Here is an 18739-nt window from a genome sequence, read left to right on the forward strand (position 1 = left end):
CTAACTTCATGGAGCAGAGACTTTTAAAATATTAGACGTTTGTAACCAGGCACACCTGCACAGAAGCATCAGTCATGATGTGGGTAATTCTCCTAGATTAGGCTAACTCCTTCATATCCATTGGATGGGCTTTTTATAGATCCTATGCTGCAACCTGAAATTTGCAGGATGCGCATGATTGCTCTGACCACTTGAAACAGAGGCACTCTCGTGGTTGCCTTGTTTTCATTTTGTGAGCTGATATTTATCAGCAGAAAAAGAATCATAGAAAATCCTCAAAAGGACAACATGCTGGGAGCCAGAAGCCAGTTTCTGGGTGACTTTTGAAGGTTTTGGAAAGGACTGCTTATACTGTCAGTTTACTTAATTATTAAAATAATGAGAAAAAGAAATCTGTTACTGGTTTGGGGTTTGTTTGGGTTTGGTTTTTTGGTTGGTTGGTTTGGGTTTTGTTTGGTTTTGGCTTTTTGTTTATTTGTTTTTTGTGTTTGTTTTTTTTTTAAGTGAGAATGTTTCACAGACACTCAGATGTGTCTTCTGTTATGTTTCAGTCCTGTACTAATTCTCATTTTATCCAGAACAGCTTGTTTGTAATTAGTTGAAATAAATACCTGCTATGGAGTTCAGGAAACCCTCCAGAAGGACTCGGCTAAAATGAAGGATTCCCAAATACCAAATTGAGACCTAAATAGTCCTCCCTAATCCTGGAGATGTTTATGTTTGGTAGCTGCAACCTTGTTTGACTTGGAAGTTTTCAAGGCAACTAGAGCTCTTCTAGTCCCCAGAAACTCTTTGAATTACACAATGCAGTATGTCTTTTGCCTAGACTATTGTTAGGATCCTAAAATTAAGTCTGACTGCACTTCACCCAGATTCCACCAATCTAACAGGGTTTTTTTCAAAGTCTTGCATGTGGGATGTCTCCACAAAAACAGCTGTAATCACTTTATGTAGCAAATAGGAGCAAGTGGTAAAAGCTGTGCCAAAGCTTAAAGGTCAGACCATCTTTGTAGGTGACAGCTACACACCTGCTTTACAGGGAACCTTCCCTCCCCTTGGTGTTGCAAAGATAAAAGGTTGTTCCTCCAATTCTGCTACAGGTGTACATCAAAATGTTTCGGGTGGTTGAGATACATTGGGTTAATAAGGATAATAATTTCTTCCCTGTTGGCTAGTCTTTGCTTTCAATTGCAGCCTAATTCTTCCATAATTTATGCTACAGACTCTCTACCTGTTACAGTTGCCTGACTTCTTCAAAAAATCAATATGATTATAAACTTTTAAATGACAACTAGTAGCAAAATAATTGCATATGAAGCCTGGCAATATGAAATAAAGAAAGAGAAGAGAAGAGGTGCTACTTTTTCCAGTAGCACTACTGGACTGTGGAGCAGCTCCCTGCGAAAAGCTGTAATAGTCCATTGATCTGAATAAAACACAGTTGTGGTGTAAAAAGGCTGCATGAGAACATCTTGCAGCAATGAGATGAGTGTGAATTATTAGAACTCAAAACCCACTAATATTCTCCTGCATACTCTAAGACACTCCACAAGAGGGAAGTGAAAACATGCATGGTTTATGGCTCCCCACAAAACATTTATCCAAAACTACCCATTAATCTCTCTTAGAGTAGGCAGCTATGAAATTAAATTATTCTGAGGCTGAGTTTAAAATTTATATTAAAAAAAATATTAGGGAAAAAAAAAAGAAGTGTTTCAATAACCTAGGTTGGTGGTTTTCCTTTTCAAATCCTACTTTTGATTGCTGGTCCTGGTTTCTATCCAACTAGCATAAGTGGCTGAGAAGTAAGTGCTGCATCTTTCTTTAAGATTACAACCTCCAGACCAAGAAGAATACTTGCTGCTGTCCATAGAGCAGGCTTCTGTGGTGAAAATTCTTTTTTATTAAAGATGATCTAATTTTTCATCAACTCATTCTAGTAGTACTTTAAAAGGGAATGGAGAGGAAGGAGAACACTTTTTTTTTCCAGAGGGAGACATTGGGGTCCAACTGTGCAGAGCAGAGATATCCAAAAGTGCTATTGGCACAAAATGTGTCACAGGACTAACCAGTAAATACAGTTTCCCTCCACACAAGCTCTCATCTCACAACATAGAAACTTCATTGGCCTTTACCCTGGTCAGAAGTTTTTAATCTTGCCTTTGTCAAAAAACATGCAGAATGGGGCTTGAAAATAAAATACAAAATTACTGAAAATAAGAAAAGAGGTAATTTTGAGTGCAGATCAAACTTCTCCTTGCCTGTGAGGTAATTAGGGGCTGACTTTGAAGGCTAAGATCTAAGTGTCTCCGGATTCTGAGGTAGAACCCTGAGGAATCCAGGATTCATCACCAAAACCACAAAAGATAAAGTTTTACTCTTTAGGGTGGAAAAAGTGCAAATTAAAGAGCCTATTACATGAAATGCCGCAGGTTTTCTGCTCCCCCTAAATCCATGGCAGTTGCAAGTCTTGCTGCCTAGAAAAGATAAGTGGACTTGTAATACCATCCTCTGAGATCCCATGGTAGCATTTTGTGGGATAGTATAATTGCTTTGATGTTTAGTGTGAACCCTCTGGACCAAAAAGTCTACCCGCTTCTTTACATTCCTTTCCTATTCAGTCACTTATCTCCACTTGAAAGACTTTGTTCTCATGTAATTAAAATAAAATCGGATACTTTAAAATAGCTTCAAAATCTCCTATGCACCAAATTCTGGATTAACATCATTTTAATAGATTATCTATTAGTTAAAAGAACTGTGGCATTTCATAAAGCCCAGATGACACTTTTCAGGGTAATCTAGTAGTCACTGCTCAGGTTTTAAGTGACTACTTGAAAGACAGACTTTAGGAACAAGAAAACCTTTTTTCTAAGAAGTCAGATCTGTTTAAAATGGGTTGCTTTAGTTACCCCAGAACTCTTTCAGTGAGATTCCTGAAACATGCCTAGAATATGAAGCACAATGACAAGATGTACTCACCATTTCACAGAGCATCATTTAGGTCCAGCAAGGTTTACTCTCTGGCTGCAGGACACTCAGGCTGATAATTCACAACATTTTTTTTTCTCTTTGTGCTTCACAGCATTGCAGATCTGGGAGAGTGAACATCCAAGGAAACCATGCAGATTGAGGTGGTTTCCTTGCTAATGCTGTAGGGAGCCCTTTGCAGATAGATGAGAGCAGTTCTCTGTAGAGCCAGCCTGTCTCTGCCATCAGTGTTGATATGCTACAGCTAGTAGGATGAGGTGCATCAAACTGACTCCAGTTCTGGGGCTCCCAACACACAAAGGACATGGACCTGTTGGGGCAAGTCCAGTGGAGGGCCATGAAGATGATCTGAGGGCTGAAGCACCTCTCCTATGAAGACAGGTTGAGAGTTGAGATTGTTCAGCCTGGAGAAGAGAAGGCTCTGGAGAGAACTCATAGCAGCTTTCCAGTACCTGACGGGGCCTACTGAAAAGCTGGGGAGGGACTTTTTACTAGGGTGTGTGGTGACAGGGCAAGGGGTAATGGTTTTAAGCTAGAAGAGGGTGGATTTAAGTTAGGCATTAGGAAGAAATTATTTACTGTGAGGGTGGTGAGACACTGGTGCAGGTTGCCAAGGGAGGTTGTGGATGGTCCTTCCCTGGAAGTGTTCAAGGATAGGTTGGACAGGGCTTTGAGCAACACAGTCTAGTCAAAGGTGTCCATGCCTATGCAAGGGGATTGGAACCAGCTGATCTTTAAAGTCCCTTCCAACCCATTCTGGTGGTAAGCCAGCACTAGGAAGCCCAGCTGGTGCCACGCCACTCTTTTTCCAGAAATTCTTGGGCATTTCTACTCTTTCTGGTATTCCGCTGTTCTGCTATTACAAAACTGTACTAGTAGTGTGTGATCCCATGTGCTTTTTGCAATATTCATATTAGCTCTTCACCCATCCCTTTATTGCTTGTGCCTAGTCCAAAATCACAGAGCTGACAATAGTACCTCTGGAGATAATTTTGCTTCTTTAACCCCAATAAAGAATATTAACCAAGTTTTTTTCATTGTCAGGGGCACGCACTATCAAAGTCCATACAACTGAGTATTTATTCACCTTGTTATATAGGGTTGACTGTTTGCTGACATTAAGACAGACAGGGGAGTCTATTTGTTAGTGAGTTGGGGTTTTTTTCATATGAATTCTAGCTTCGTTAAATGGGCTTAAGTCAACTAAATTCTTGACTGTCAATCACCCATTGTCTTGGTTCATTACACAACCCATTTCTTAAGGCTCACCACAGCAGGAATTGTTTTCATTTTTGTTCTGCTAATGGAACCTGATTTGGAAAAACTCAATGGAAGTCATTTAAGAAGCCTTAGTTTCAAATGAAAAATATGAAACAATTTACTTCCCAGTGGGGAAAAATGTGGGTTGGACAAAGAAAAAGGCAGCAAAAGAAAGAAATGCAGATAGATATAGAATCACAACTCAATCCAGAGTGTGGGAGCCCAAAACACTGCAGGATTAAATCATGTAATGAACCAACAGTCTGAGAAACCCACAGGGAGTTTCCAAAACATTTTCCCTTTGGAGAAGATAAAAATAATTTCCATAAGAATTATAGTCAGGGGCTTATAACCAACACAAAGATAGTATACCATGTTTTTAGCCAGCTGTTTCTCCACTGTGGCTAAATACAAGTTTATAAACCCTGTTCCTGCTCTCAGATAATAGACTTTGTTCTGCAGCTCACACAGCAGAAATATCTTTGTTTCAAGTCCTGTTGTCACCTCCCTAAAAAGGGTTGCTATCTGTTTCTGCAGATACCGACATGCATATATACAAGTGACAATAACACTACAATATTGTTTTCTGTTCTGAGTTGAGCTTGACAAATAATTCATAGCACTTTTAAAATGTTTTAATTCATCGTTTCCTCTCTTAATAAATTTCCCACAAACAATTATGTGGGCTTTTTTGTATATTCTTTTTCTCTCTTAGTGTATGGGTTGCAGCCGAAACAGGACATTCACTGTTTGCAATTCACTAGCTCTACAAGTAGGTTGTGTGTTTAGGTTCATGGATACTCAGCACTGTAGCATCAAAACACCTTGTGTCAACAAAGTTTTGTTTTCAAGGGTTCTCAGGAAAAATTCAGGAAAACATCACAGTTTTAAGGAATGTAAAATTATGGTTAAGCTTTTGGATTATTACCATTGAAGCACAAAGCACAGCATTCAGTGAAACTAGGTTGTCAGTTGTTTAATGCATGGTTCTCGTGGATTCTGTGAATTACTATGCCTACTAAAAAAAATATTATGGAAACACTGAAAATGGCATGTAGTGTAGTAAGAACTTAAAAACTAAACAGGCAGGTCTGCCAAAGCTGGTGTTAAAAACAAAGCAGTGAACACTGAAATATTTGAATCCTTCTCTTACAGTGGTGGTTGAAAACCAGAAGGAAAAAAAACTTCAAACCAGCCCCTCTGCACTGCTCTCTAGTCAACCTATTAAAGACCAAGTAGGAATACTGGGAATTTCTCCAGTTCCAGCTCCTCCACTGAAGTGATAAACCTGACACTGAACTTCCACTCCCTTACTGAGGGCCCTCTTATAGCTCTTCTACTGGGCGAGGTCCATGACACCACCAGCAAACCCCCAACAGTCAAGTTTCTGCATTCAGCAAAATCCAGATGGACTCACAGGTCAAGTTTATGAGATAATTAACCCTGAAGTCTGTTTCCGTCCTCTTACTTTGAGACCTGTTATTTCCAACTGTCAGAGAAAGTGTAGGTAGAAACACTGCCTAAAATGTGAGTGAATAATTTTTGTGCTTAATGCAACCAAGGTCATTCACTCTAAGAGTTCCTGCTGTAGCTGTGGAAGGACGTGTGGCTTAAGGGTTTGAACTGAAGGAGAAAGAGTTTGCAAAACTCAGTTATATTGGTATTAATAGAATACAGCCAGATGGTGCAGTCATCAATAATCTAAAAATATCCCTGGTGCATAGTCAAAAGCAAAGTAGCATGAAAATTAAAGTAAAAAAATTACACTCACCAATAATGTCCTAAAAAACCTTTAATGGCAATTCACCCTGTGTTTGCTGAAAGGTCAATATGTAGAGACAGTGAAAGCCTTCTGTGAGGGAATTTCTTCAGAAATGCAGCTTTTTGAGATGAAAAGTCATCAAAAGAGAATTTTAATGTTACCTGCCTGATTTTAATGTTGTGCTTTTATGTGACTGAGTAAGAGTAAATACTTTATACAGACGCTTTAAATAGCACAATTTTTTTAATGAGAAAAATGCAGTCACCCTCCTGTATACTTGGCTCACTAATGAGTTAAAATTCCTCCGACAAGCCTGATTTCTCATTCTTGTGTGGGTTTTGTTATTGTTTATACACCCTTGTACAGAAAGGGCAAGAATATACCCTTCTGATCTGATCATAATTTGTGCAACTGTTGGATACAAGAGTTGAATTTTTCACCATGAGGACAGTCAAACATTGGAATAGTCTCCTGAGGGAAGTGGTAGATTCCCCCACATTGGACAGTTTCAGGTCTCAGCTTGACAGGGTGCTGAGCCATCTCATATAAACTATAGTATTACCTAGAAAGGTTGGACCAGATGATCCTTGAAGCCTCTTCCAACCTGGCAATCTGTAATTCTATGATTCTATGAACTGTTTAACGTGACAGTGGTAATAAAAAATATTTTTCATCAAAATAAAAATATATTTATTTATATTTATATAAAAAACTTTGAAACTGTCATAACTAATATATATAAGATAGTTGCTCAACCAATATATACATATACATATATAAACATATACCGACATACATATATTAGTAAGCACTGATTGACCGTGCCATCTTCATAGGAGTAGTTCTAGTCCTCAGCTGCTACATTTTTGCATTACTATGAACCCTTCCTTCTAAGTCTGTAGTTGATAGCTGAATAAAAGAGGGTAAGGTAAGGACCATAGCAAATGTTTTTAAAATGTTTATTTAAGTGCTAATAAGATTTTTTATATTTTATAGACATTTATGAACAAGTAGTCCACATTTAAGACTTGGTAATTAGTTAACCCCAGCTTTAAATTTAGCAATATTAACTAGAAAAAAAATGTACACATTTACACATTTTTAAAAACCCCTACCTAGGCATAATCTGTAGATTGGTTTTCTTTGGGCATAGGGGAGGAAAACCCATGAAAAATAAATCTGTTTTCTCTTTACTAATCTCCAAGGAAAAAAGCTGATACAGTACATTTTTATTTTGTGGTCATAAGCTATTTCTCATTAACTCAAGTCTTTTCATAGTACATGTCAAAAGTCAAGTAGGACAGGTTTTGTTGTAGGTTTTTTTTTTTCCCCCACAGGTATTCCCTAACAATTAATTTGGGAGCTTTTGTTCTATGCAAAGTCAAGCATCTACTTCATGCCTTCAGAGATCTACATGTACAGACTCTGTAAAAGAGAGTACACAGAATTTCTCAGGGCATGTCAGCTTTTAGGAGGTTGAGCATGTCTTCATTGACAGAAAAATGGAAGAAGACACAGCCAGAGATCCTACTTGTCAAGTGGAGGAAATAGCACAACTACCTGCTGCAAAGCCACCTCAGCCCCATGACTGCCTGTATGGCTCAAAGAGATGACAACTTAGACTAATAGTACTTGAAGTGGTGATGTACAGGAAAGACTCAATAAATCTTCAAAGGAGGAAAATATCTAAGAAAAGTTTTCTTTGGTTGTTTGTTTGTTTGTGGTTTTTTTGTGTTTTGTTTTGTTTTGTTCTGTTTTGTTTTTCTTTGGTCTTGGCTCACTTTGCCCCCTGCTTTGTACTACCAAACTTCTCATGGATCCCACTTCTCAGAGGCAGCTCTGGACTGGGTTGCTGAGAGCCACGTAGGCTGCAGGAGGAAACAGAGCCCATCATTTTGGCAGTGGTGGCTTTCTTAAATTATCATTAAATTATATTTAATAAATTAATAAAATAAATTATTATTAACCTTTGATCTTTTTAAGGGGAATAGATACCATGAAAATGGGAAGTGAGGTGGAGGTTGGGATGTAGAGTTTGGAGCATTCTAGAGATGCAAGTAGGATTTTCTCATAAGCAACCATAAGGGGGCCCCAAATTATTTAAGAGAAAAGCCCAGTTTTAAAATGTTTGAGAATTGCCTAGGACAAAAACATTTGAAGGAAATTAGTAGATAAGCAAAGGCTACTTTTGGTCAAGAGAGCAGGCAACTAAGCAATACTAAAACAAAGTGTTTTGCTCAGCCTCACATCTCACCACAGGTGCATATTATGGAAAAGCAGCAGCATCAGAATCATGTCTTAAAATGAAAGCTGTGCTGATTTTTCAGTAGTGTAACCAACACCTGAATCTAGTCCGAATTTATCCAGTTCTGTCAATGATCTTCATCATCTACTTTTTGGAATTATACTTACTTGTTTCCTCAATCTGTTTACTCCTTTAGCCATTAAAGAATAGGAAGGAACTTAATCATATCATTGAAGATAAAGGACTAGCACCAACCAACATGGAGGTAAAACATACTATTTTAATAAAAGTTTAGTATTTTTTTCATGCAGAAATAAGGCTCAAAGTGTTTGGACTGTTCTTACAATAAAATACTTCAGCAGTTATAAACCACCTGAGACTTGGTTTTTGTATCACCCAAGAAAACAATTCAAAGGGCCTTGATATTCCTAAATCAAATGCCCATGATAGATACTTAGAAAATGTTCGGTTTATATGTAAAAAAATAATAATATAAAAAATTAGATTAAATTTTTTTTTTAAATAAAGCAAATGAAAATCTACTCATTTTAAAGTGATTCATTGGGAAATCCCAAACACCAATGTTGTTTTCGGGTCTGTTTATGGTTCCTTTTTATTTAGACAGATGGTGATACCCTTATTTCTATGAATAATTTTTATTCATACACACTTCATGAATAATTTCACAAAGTTAACAGTGATACTCGGGAAGGAAATAACTTTCAAGTATCTCCCTTTTCAGGGTATTCTTTTCAAGGAACAGAAGTGACTTAGGATCATACAAAAATTTCAGAAGTTATTTAAGCCCCTGTAGCCTAGTTTCCTCACAGCCAGTAAGATTTAGGATTTGAAGGGATTTATTTAGATGGTTTTCAGTATTGTTTGGCAGAGAAGCACAACACAACTCCTCGGTCGCTCACAGCTTGGATTTTTAGCATGAACTTGAGTGCCTGTTTGCAGCTTGGGATCCCTACACAGGAATTTTTAAGCTTGTAAGAAAGGGATTTTCAGCTTTTTAAGGCAAACAGCTGAGCAGAGAGCTGCCTAAATTAGGCAATAGTGCAAGGCTGAAGAATGGGGCTTATGTGTCTAAGCAACTGATGTGATGCCAGTTTAGAGGTGGCTCCCCTTGCTCCAGATCCTTGGCTGAGAGCTCTCAGCTGGACGTGGGCACCTCAGCCAAGTCAACTACTTAAGCGGCCTGTGCTCTAGTTGTCAGAACCTCTGCCTGTCTTGAAAGCCTTCTCTGCTGAGTTGATTCTATTATTCTCATTATCCCTGTCATGTAGGCTAGAGCTGGGCTTTCCTTCCATCTAGAGCTGGCCTGTATTTATTTTTCTGCTGTGATCCTGGGAGACAGCATGACTCAGGCATGCTAAGGACACTGGTGGATGGGTAAGCCACTAATGAAAAGACTGTTTTGGTATCCAGGCTAAAACCCTGATGTCAGGGCTTGCAGGACCTCCTTTTGGGGCAGGACTCAGAAAAGCTCATTACTATGCTGCTGAAGTGATTAGGCTTGTTTGAATTCTTTGGATAGCAACAGGTGGGAAGGTATTGTTACTGTGATGTGGTTTAAAAACTCCTCTTCAGCTGCATAACTTGGTCTTATGATCTGGCTTGAAGGAAGTTATTATTTTATTTTATTTTTAATGGGATTGATTATCATAACCTATTTATGCTAGAAGACATAAAAGTGATCAGTATTCTAGAAGCATATGTGACTAAATATTTAGGTACCTAAGTATGACTGTAAATCTGAATCTTAAATGCTTTAAAAACAAAAGTGGCTATCGGCATCCTCTAATACCTAAATGCCCTTACAAACTTGCCCCCATAACTCCCTTGAAACTGTTTTGTTTAACTGAAAGTTTTTGTGAGTATTTGAACTGCAGTTCACGGATTGAACATGGAAAAATACAAACAAATTAAAAAATTCTAAAAAGTACTTCTTATGAGTTAAGTCTTAAGCTATTAACTATTGAGACAGCTGCACTTTCTACTTCAACCTTGGTTATAATGGAACATGTTTATTATTTCACAGTTTGCTTTGAAGTCCTGCCACCTATTGGTTTATCACAGCAACGATTAGACTGGCTGGATTGCTCCCTGTGAAACTACAAATGAGAGCGTATCTTATAAGAAATCTAATAAATTATTAGAAGTAATTTAGCCCCTTTGCAATTTCCAGATAGTTTGCTAGTTCTATATTAGCACCCCATATGGACAAGGCAATTGATAAACTTTCGTTTCTGTCCTTTTGAATTTTGAAAAAAAAAAAAAAAATCCTCTTCAAAGATCAAAACACTGAAGCTTTGGAATCTCATTCAAAGGATTCACAGACTACACTAGAAAAATGTACATATGTTTATTGATGCAAAATAGATTTAAATATACAGATATGCATGTACTGCCTTTACTTGTTATGAGCCAAGTTGTACATGAATAACTTATTTCATAGCTGTAAACAGATCAATCATTCTGCATTTATCTGCAAATGCATTCTTTGACATCACCAACATGCTGCATTATGAGAATATTTTAGAACGCTCTTTTAGCTTGTGTTATCCTGGTGCCACCTTACTTTTAATTTCTTTACTACATACTCAAAAAATGTTTATAATGTCAAGAGTATTTGGGGAATGACAGCAGAGCACAGACAGAAGCTAAAAGGTACATGAGCAGTACAGGACGAAAGCCTAGGGAGTAAGCAATGACTATGGAAGCAGAAGTAAAAACTGGGTGAAAAACATTATTTCTTGACCTTTTGGTACTGAGATGTTTGAAATTCTGCTAGGAAAGGGAGAATTTCTCAAGACAAAGCTGAAGCTGCTTTTAACCTTAACTTTTCTTAAGTCTTTGTTCAGGAGATGCTTCACTCTTGAAGAGTGACCTTTGTGATAACTGATTTCTGCTTGGTGTCCTCCAGGGCAAGATGAAACAAATAATCACTTGGGGAGAAGAGCTTTGCAGATAATGAGGGCTAGCCAGCCCTCTGCTATCTCTGCTAGTACCAAAGCAGTGTAGACAAGGATTGTGCAGAGGAAGGAATTATCATCTTGTCACAGCTGCAAGACAGGCTGCATAAAATAAGGCATCATTCTCAACATGGCTTGCCCTGACAACTCAAGCAAGTTGTGTTGTGATTATTCATATGAAAGGGTCTGGACGGAGAAGACAAAATATTTTAAGAAAAGGGCTTGAAAAATATATCACCAACAAGAAACTTCCAATCTGTTTACAGTTCTTTAGATATTGGGGACATGAAACTGCTTAATTCACAAGCCTTGCTGTCTTCTGTTCATTATTTTGTGTACCCAAAAGAATTCACTAAAGTGCACTCCACACGATGACAGTGTGACAAGGGCCAATTTGTGAATAACTTGTCAACAGCTTGAATGAAACTCTAGAAATCCATAACAGGTGCTCGATAGCTATAATCGAGTGACAGATGGATTAGATACATGAAACCACAACAAACTGACTGAATGAGAGAGGGAGAGAGAATGAGGGTGAGAGTAGGGGAGGTTCATTAACTATAGAAGAGAGCAAAAATACATGAATTATTAAAGAAGCAGTATGAGCCAATTTGTGTGGATGCTTCCTGATCATCTTCAGCAGGCCTGGGAAGAGGAGCTGCAATGCCAGCTACTACACACAGCAGCACTGGTCTAATATCTTGACTCTAGGCAGGGATGTACCGGAGCTTGGCACTGCCCTTGATTGCAGAAATCACTGTTATATTTTTGTACACACGTAAGAGCTGATTCAGCAGCGTCCTTCAGTGCATACCTTGCTGTAGGCGGGTGAGTAGTGTCACTAAGGCCAGCAGGATGATGGTGTTCAAACTAAAATGTTTAAGCATCTTGCTGAATTTTTGAGCTCTGTTGTGGGATTTAAAATACAAGGGAATAACTGGCATAAACTGTTACAAGCTCCCTGGATTCCTTGGGGACTGCTGCCATAAGAGCCCTGAGTGCCACTCAAGGACACAGCCATGTGCATGGGCAGCAATGGACTGCAGGCTTTAAGCAAGAGGGTTGCCATCCAGGCCAGACCTGGGCCCTGTAGATGTGACCCTGTTCCAGCACATCCAGCTTGCCTCTCCTATGAGCCAGAGATTGCCTGCACCCACCCACAGGCTTTTCCTGGCAGCTGGCTTCCAAACCACCAGTGCCAGGTATCCTGTACTTTAAACACCCAGAGTCATTGGTAGGTGCCTGTTGCCCACATACATTTGTGACTGGTATGCCAGAAAATTACATTTAGGCTCAGCAAGAACCAGTTCTTCTTAGTTCATGCCCAGCACACATCTTCTACGTGGTCCTGGCCACAGGCAGTAAGGGGACTCCCATTACCACTCTGTAGCTTGCTCCCTCTCCAATAGGTTGGTTTTTGTTTAAATTAAATATTTTACTTTAAATTAAACCTTCAATTTCCTTATTTTCCTCCTGTACACATTGCCATAATCCCAGATTTGCAATTATTCTATCCAAACAATGCTTTTCCATAGCTACCTATTAAGGGAACAAGCAAAACCTTGACAGCTGGTTTGCTTTTATAGAGTGACCTGTCAGGTTTTTTCCTCACAATCTTGCTGTGCCTACTATCTTCCCTCAGAGAAAAACTTGTGAAATTTTGGAACCCATTTACATAATGAACAAAATACAGCTACTGAATTTTTCAGGTGCAAAAGTAAGACTTGCTGTTGGTAAACCACATTAGTAACTTGATTTCTATTCTCTTCACCACAAATGTCATGTAAACGTGTGAACCAAACTACTTCTTAGAAAAGGAATTTGCTGTGTGGTCACTACCGTAAAAGAAACCCCTGTGATAACAAAATACAGCCATTTTACAAGCCTGGACTCCCAACATAGTTTAATCTTATTGTACTTTGGCTCAATTCTTATGTTTCATGATAGATTCACTCATGCCATAGTCCTGGCTGCTCTGTTTACCGAGAGTGAGACTGATCTCTCTGGCTGCATGGCCAGTGATCCCCAAAATGTCACACTAGCACACTCATACTCAAATACGAACCTTAAACCAACAAATTCAAAGTGTCAGAATTAACCAAAGGTAGGCACTGTTTCATATTTGAGTGCCTTTCAGCTTCTAGCCGTGAAAAATAAAGTTGAGCTCAAAGATACAGAATGCAGGGAAAAGGCAGTCCTGTACAAACACACAATGCTTGTGCATTAATTAAATCCCATTTTATCTCATTTAAGCTCTACTTCAGAGGACTTTTGTGTAGCATAGTTGCTTGCTTGGGTGAGAGAAAAATTACATTGTAATCTTTTATTGATTTAATTTATTTTTTTTTTCTGGCTGAAATAGTGTTCATATGAAGATGTGACCAAGAGGCTGAAAGAGCATTAAGATAAGAGATTAAAAGATCATGAGCTCTGATTAGGATACTCAGCAGTCACCACTAACCTTGTGGTAAGTAATGATAATATAATGGCTAATGCCACTGCCTGTGATAGAGCAGGCAAGCACATGTAAGGAGCAATAAAAGTGTATTAAGGCAAATTGAAAATCCATAGAGAATCAATCATATTTCAGTCTCTGGAAGAGTTTGGGTGCCTGGGGGTAGTTCTTAACCATTACTTTAGTAGAAGCAAAGCTGAGACTGGATAAAGTTTCCTGCTTGGTAAGTGAATTTCTAATCTTGTTCAGATCTGACTAAGCATTCTTCTATTTTGGCTGAGAAACCTATTTTATGTCTATTAGCCTTGGATCTAGAAGTGTTTCCCTGTTCCAAAGTTAAAAACTCTAAACTGATTGCATGCTTTTATGCTTTTATGACTATGACTCCTTTGTAATGTACACTGTAATTATCACCATGTAGAGAATTTTGCCTGTCTACTCCACAGCTGCTTGTGGGTGAAACAGCAACTACGTGAGTGAGTACACAGATGTTCAGCTATTGAATCACTTCTTTGCAATCCAGACCTGACAATAATTTGGATGTCAGTGATCCTCAAGCATCTGATCTATTGTTGGCTTTCTTATTTTGAGAAATCAAATCAAACTCTGGCCTTGCGGATTTTAAAGAACTGAAGCAAAAAAGTGAACCTTCACAGCAATTGTGCAGACTGGCAGAGACTGGCCATTACACCTTGGGGCTTCAAGGAGATGATTATTTTTAATCTCTCTACTTTGCCTAACCTTTTAAAGGCACATCAGTAACACCAAGTAGGCAATGGGTTGTTTTTACTGGAATGAGCATTTATTGAACAAGCACTGGAAATTTTTTTGCGTTTGTAGGGTTTTTTTTTTGTTTGAACTCCACAAGACTTTGTGAATGGTTGTATCACTGATTTACTCTTGGGATCTCCTTGTGAGCTTCCTAGAGACTATTGCAGATCTTGCTCAAGTCTACTGCTAACAGCAAGTTGAAGGGAACATTATTAGTTCCTCCGTTTCACAGATGAAAGGCAAGACACAGTTGCGGGTTCATGCACTTCTGTAACCAAATGGCAGACAAATGCCTGCACACATCTTTCACTTCTCCATGAACAGGAGTGAGAATTTGCACGTGCACCATTTGCACATAATAAACTGTTTGAAGTGTAAGTGTTGTTTAAGCCACGCAGATTTGTTTTCCAGACTCATCCTGTTAAGATACTTCCCCAAGATCTGTAAGTTTTAAGTGTTAGAACCAGGAACAGCTGCATGAGGGGCACCTTTTCCTTGCCATTGTGAGAGCAGCTGTTGAAAGGTGTTTACTCATTGGATACTATAAACAGAAGCTAGAGATAAGCTGAAATGCTTCACATTACAGCTTTTGCAAAATCCACTCACATAGATCATTAACCTCCTAGTAGCCCATACAAACAACTGAAAGACTTTAGAAAGCCATCACTTCAGCTTAAATAAGTTTTTCCTTTAGCCTATCTGACCTGAAGAAATCAGTTTCTCCAGTTTGATTTGGGTTAGTGTTTTCAGCTTGAACCAGTAAGGAAAAGGAATAAAAATTCCACACAAAAAGTTTCTTGTGTAATTCACCATCTTCCCAGCCAGCTCATGTGTACAATTTCCATGTCAAAATAAAGCAAGCATAGCAGCAGTTTTTACACAAAAATATTTCCTGTTGACTTTGTGTCTTCTGGCCAGTAAAGAAACAAAAACATTATAAAACCTTCCTTTAAAACACTCATTCTCAACTACTAGTATGTGTCATTCATGTTGGGTGAATCCCTAAGTAAGGTCTGGGTCTAGGTTCAAAATTTACAAAAATTGGTTTTGAAAGACCATGAAGCCAATCATAAGCATGACCAGACCTCCTTATATTTAAACCTGAAGTTGAAAGTTGCCCTTAAGCAAAAATCCATGTGTAAAGTGTGATTTCAAGGTTGGTCCGAGACCTGGAAGAGCAATACTTTACTGAATCCTACATTTCAGTGTTAGACCTCTTCCTGTGTTACTGAGGTGCATGACAAGAAGTGCATGAGGGTGTATTAGGAGAGGTAAGTCACAAACTTCATGTTAATTTTCAGCTTTTCTGCATTTTTCTGGGATACCTTAACTTACTGGCTGCCTTTGATTTTACATATCAATCTGGAGCGGACAGGAAATCTAAAGGATGAAAGACCTCAATAACATTTCAAAGATAAGTATTCATACCATAGGGGAAAGAGAGAGATAGTATTAAAATTTTGGAGGCTGAATGCTCGTGCCCCCAGGCCAGCACTGTATGTTCAGCAGCAGGCTGTCACACCCTAATTGCTAGTACCCCTTTGTGAATCAACATCTCTGAGAAGCCAATTCTCTGAGATGCTTCTTTAATATACATCTTCTCATTTACCCCACGTATATTTCAGTTTGCCATCTGATAATTGGAATTGTGTGGGTAGCAGCCGATACCATCTGGCTTGCTAATAAGTAGAGGATAAAAATGTCTAATGCCTTGCTCTACATAAATACAAGAATTACCCTACAAATAAACAGCTCCCTAAAACCTCAACTGATGAGAACAAAAGAAAATAGAGTGGTCTTGGCTCATGAAAAAAACACTAAGGAGAGAATGAGAGAGAAGTGGGAAAGCCTCATCATTTCCCATATGAAGTTTTAGTGTAACTAATAATGCAAAATAAAAAGTGATAACGCACTTTTCACACTAAAACATATTGGGCCACTATACGAATGATGCAATTAAAACTGCTGCCTTCAGGAGCCAAAACCTAAAACTGAATAAGTAGGGTACAATTAAAGTTTTTTATTTAAAACCAGTGAAAGATTTATCACAATGAACCTTAGAACTGAGATAATATGGCTTGGGGGCATCAAAGCTAAGCTATAGAATGCCACATGTCCTACATCGTGGACTTAGAATTGGAAGACTGACATCAGCAGATTTTAGGGCACAGAAAGGCTTATAAGTTCATTTGCATATGAATGGCCAAGACCATGCAAAATCTTGCATGTAAACAGTGCGGCATTGTAATCAATACTTTAATTAACAGGAAGGCAGTGCAAAGCTGTCTGCATTGGGGAAATAAACTCTGATCCTGTAGGCTGGATGTGAAAGCCGTGCTGTTGTATTTGGAACCTGCTGGAACATGTACAGGTCCTTATCTGAAAGGCCTCATACTCATCTCGACAATGTCCTCTAATCTGGTAATAAAAAGGGCATCACGAACGGCGGCAGCCAGGCCAGCCAGCGATGGCTGCGGTCATGCTTTGCTCCCAAGATGGTGAAAGGAGATTTAAGTCTCTTGCAGAAAAAAACCAAACAACCACAAGGATTGCCTCCAGTCTGGTCTGGGTAGGGAGGGGGGAAAAGGGAGGAAGTACAGCTGGGTGGCTGCCACGTGGCTGGGGACAGCAGGACCCTGGGAGGTGCTAACAGGCAGAGGAGGAAAGGGACGAAGCAATAACCTTGGTTCTTCCTCCACCACCAGTCACCCCCACAAAATCTCAGCCTATGAAAGCAGACACACTGGTGGATGGAGTTTTGCACTGCTGGAGAGGTTCCCCAGCAAGACCTTACTTGCCCAGCAGGTGCTGTGAAATATACACCTTCATTCTTCCTGTCATAAAGATATCTTGGGGTGAGTCAGAGCTCAGAGGCAGCCTCTGTTTCCTCAGGAAGCAGAGTTAGTAACACTACCCATGATGAAACCACAGCAAGGAGAGGGTATTTCATTGGACAAAATGGGAAAAGACCCACATTTGGAAAATGGACTAGTTCTGCACCAGGCAGAACTGATGTAGTCTGGTGCCTGATGGACTCCCGTGGACTTCTACTTGATGTCCCTGCCCCCATCACTGTCACTAGAAACACTGCATGCCTACCTGCTTTCTTGCTCGAGTATTTATACTGATGCATAAGACTTGTACTGTATACATCCTTTGACATTGCACCAGGCATGAGTGCAGTTCTCTGGCAAATGTTGCACTAACTCTTGCTGCTAGTCTGGGTTGTACATCATGCTGATCAGGAGCCAGCCCTTGCCAAACAGAATCTCTGACAGCTGAGCCTCCCTCCTCATCCCTCTTACGGTGAATCATAATTTTGCTCTCATAGCAATCAACTGATTTTTTGCAAAATCTGTAGAAGCTCCATTATCTCAATAAAAATGCTTCTGCTTTTACAGCTTTTGCTTCTGATGTTCTGTGATGTTCTGAAGTTTAGCTTCTGATTTTGAAAATTTAGCTTCAGACTGATCAGCAGCACTAACTGTAAGATACCCTCAAGGGAAACAATGTAAGAAGCATAGGAAGAAAATGAGGATGGTAATAATGCCTTAGGAGGGGAAAAAAAAAAAAAAAAAAAAAAAAAGCTAAACCTACAGGATGGGCTGTGCATAAGGGCTGATAGTGTTTGAAATAGAAAATGTGGGGATTTCTAGTGAGGCTGTAGTATACACAGCGAAGTCAGTTCTGACAGGCAGAGGAATTCAACCAGAGGCAGCAGATCTGAATCCTTTAGCTGGTACCATGCAGTGCCTCTAAAATGCAGGGAACAAAGTGATTATTTCAGAATTCTAATGACTGCCATCAAGGCATTTAATATATAGTGTGTTATTGTAGATATCTGTCATTGAACACAACTGTTACTGTTGTGGGGTTGACAGTATGCTGCCAGTCATGTAATAAAAGCTACTATGTGCTCTTACACGTGTTCTGGCTCATTCTCCCTGCCTGCATACGCGTGCATGTACTGCACAGTCCTATGTAAGACTGGTGTTGCTCACTCCTAATACACTTCAGAACCATCATCTTCTTTCTTTGATGTGAAAACAGAGCTAGAATGAAGTGTCTTGCCCAGAGTTACCCAAAAGGCTGAGTAGAGCCTAGAGATGGGTTTCCTGAGGTGCCATTTTGTGTCTTGCCAGCTCAGAAACACAAGATGTCCCCTCACAACCTTCAGCACCAATGTTCTACATGTGGTGCATTTGCCACTAGCATCTTTGCAAAGAGCTCAGCTCTTCAGTCCATGGAGATGGCACTGCATTTCTCTCTGAAGGAAT

This window comes from Apus apus, chromosome 2, assembly GCF_020740795.1.
Source record: "Apus apus isolate bApuApu2 chromosome 2, bApuApu2.pri.cur, whole genome shotgun sequence".
NCBI lineage: Eukaryota > Metazoa > Chordata > Aves > Apodiformes > Apodidae > Apus > Apus apus.